At 39.6% G+C, this 2407-nt stretch overlaps 1 protein-coding gene and 1 non-coding gene across 2 annotated transcripts in view; both read right to left on the bottom strand.

The window, feature by feature from the left end:
* LOC107085257 (chromosome unknown open reading frame, human C20orf27) overlaps positions 1-976 on the bottom strand; it is a 44803-nt gene extending 43827 nt beyond the window's left edge. Inside the window, exon 1 of the mRNA XM_015375491.1 lies at positions 780-976. The gene's annotated coding sequence lies outside the window, so the exon portion shown is untranslated. The remainder of the gene's footprint in view (positions 1-779) is intronic.
* Positions 977-1490: 514 nt separating this feature from the next.
* On the bottom strand, positions 1491-1563 carry trnak-cuu. The gene has a single exon. It is a non-coding gene; the product is annotated as a tRNA-Lys (tRNA).
* Between the last annotated feature and the right edge of the window lie 844 nt (positions 1564-2407).

Raw genomic sequence — 2407 nt, 5'->3', positions numbered from 1 at the left:
AAAAAAGTGATACAAAAACGTATTTATGCATCATTTTTATGCATGCATTGCATTAAATAGTAGCATTTGCTTCAAAGAGCATGGTTGGATCCACAAGCCAAAGCCATGCTTTTGTTAATGGCAGCCCTCCCCCCAACTCTGAGCTCACAGAGTAAAATTTCAAATGGCAAAAAGAGCAGAGCAACAGGTACTAATTTCCTGCTCTGGATCTGTTCTTTTTTTGTTTATGAAAGCAATATCCTCTCCCCTGATTAAAACAGGTCCACAGAGGAACTAACAGCAACATATTAGATAGAAAGGGTGCTTAAAAAGTCCCAAATGGCTGTTCTTTAAAGGGATTTCACTGAAAGAGCAGGGGCCACATTACTAACATGTAATAACAGTCTTTTGGGGCTTTTTTCTACTTTATTTTAGTACTTTAGTTCAAGTGAAATAACCTTAAGCTTAAAGTCAGCCCAAAACAACATATTATATCATAGCATTACTGTGGCTGAGTCCTCTCCATGTGGATTAATATGCAGCACAACAGGAATAAACATAGCAGCCCAACACATGGCTACAGAAAATAAACATTCACTACTTTAATATGCACCAAAATACTGCAAAATACCTCTCAGCCAGCGCGAGATAATATTAGCTATTTATTTGTTTTATTTAAAAACGCCTTTTTGTTTTTTCTTATCGTAGAAGACAAAAAAAAGTTGCTGACCGGACAACAAAAACAACTAATTAAGGTTTGATTATTTTTTTTCCCTCTTCGATCAGAAAGCGTCGTTTACCTTTCTCAGCTGGCTCCGCCGCGGCTCTCTGGGTTTGATCGAGGCTGAAATAAAGGCTTAAATGACTCAGACCCTGAAGGACCCGCTCAAACTCTCCGCTTCCCTCTGGTTTCGGTACTTTGTCCGTTTCTCTCTCTCTTTCTCAGCAGGGGTGATTTCCGATCACATGGTGGCTGAACACGCCTCCCAAGGTTCCCACCTCCACGGCAGCCTGTTAACTACTGATTGAACATATATGTTTACAGCTCTACCTGTAACATGAACTTCTGCCACACTTTATTATTAAGATATTCAATCAGCTGATGAGCTGCGTCCAAGGTGGCGTTTATAGCAGCAGCTGGTTGGAGTGAGTGGGAACATTTACTGTCGTGTAAAGGCGCCACCTGGTGGTGATTTTTGCAGCAGATATTGCAAAGGTAAAGTCAATTTTAACGTTGTACACTCCCTTCACGCTATGTTCTATAAGGTTAATCAAAAAAAAAAAGGTGTTTTTTTTTTGTTTTTTTTTTGTTGATATTGCTGCTACGCGCATTTAACTAAACCATCCATATTTCCTAATAAGAGACACGTGGTGTTGTTTTTTTTTTTGTTCTTGAATTAAAGTTAAATAAATATTTTCTGAATTTTTCATTAAACATATATAGGTTTTCTAGATCATATATATATAATAAAATAAAATGAGTTAACTTAATTTAAAGAGAAAAAGCGAAGCGCCCAACGTGGGGCTCGAACCCACGACCCTGAGATTAAGAGTCTCATGCTCTACCGACTGAGCTAGCCGGGCTTGGAACAATCTCTTCCAACATGATATATTAACCCGGTAGAGATGGGTACATTCGAACGTGATCGGCTGTTCATCAGCAACGGTATATGGAATGAGGCTTTTTCGATTGGCTGCGAACCAAAATGGAAAGATGGAAAAGGGAAAACGTTTTTGGATGGTCTCAGCCGGGCTTGGGACATCACTTTTTTTACAAGAAAATGATGTTATCGAGAAGGTGTAAAGTGGTCTTTAGAAATTAGTAAGCAGAAGTGTGATAGCTTTGAACATAAACCACAAAACAGGCTTACATTGGAAGGCCAAAGCCCACAGTAACGTTTAGTTGGATTTGGTAGTATCTAGTTCGCTGTCGATGCAAGTAAAGATAACTGCTGTCAATTTAAGCCTCCGGTGGTAGCCATGACCCGGATGACTGAGAATTTACACTCTGACCATAAATGCCCCTATGGTTTCTGAAAATTTCGTCTGTGCATGTTCTCGCTTTCCCCGTCTGTTACAGCTGTCTTCAGTATGCTACGAACTTTACAATATAGTACACAAACAATATGGTTGCAAAGCCGAAGAGCTAGCAATAAAATTAGTGAATTGAGGAAAGTACTTAACAGGCTAATGAAACAGCCAATCTCGCTCCGTATAATAATGGACCATCCAATCTGCGTTCTACTGCACAATGGACGTCAGCCAATCAGTGCGGAGCATGGAGCTCAGCCAAACACTGTTGGCATTCGAAAGGTTGGTGGTTCGAAGCACGCCCGGGACGCTCAGTTTTTAAATAAGCTTTTTCTACTAGATATACAGTATAATAGCTCTTTGTAAAAATTGTTGAGGTTCAAAAGGACCAAAATTA

Source organism: Cyprinodon variegatus, unplaced genomic scaffold, assembly GCF_000732505.1.
Source record: "Cyprinodon variegatus isolate N-32 unplaced genomic scaffold, C_variegatus-1.0 Scaffold119, whole genome shotgun sequence".
Taxonomy (NCBI): domain Eukaryota; kingdom Metazoa; phylum Chordata; class Actinopteri; order Cyprinodontiformes; family Cyprinodontidae; genus Cyprinodon; species Cyprinodon variegatus.
Note: the sequence above shows the minus strand (reverse complement) of the source record. Positions and strands in the feature narration are given on the sequence as shown.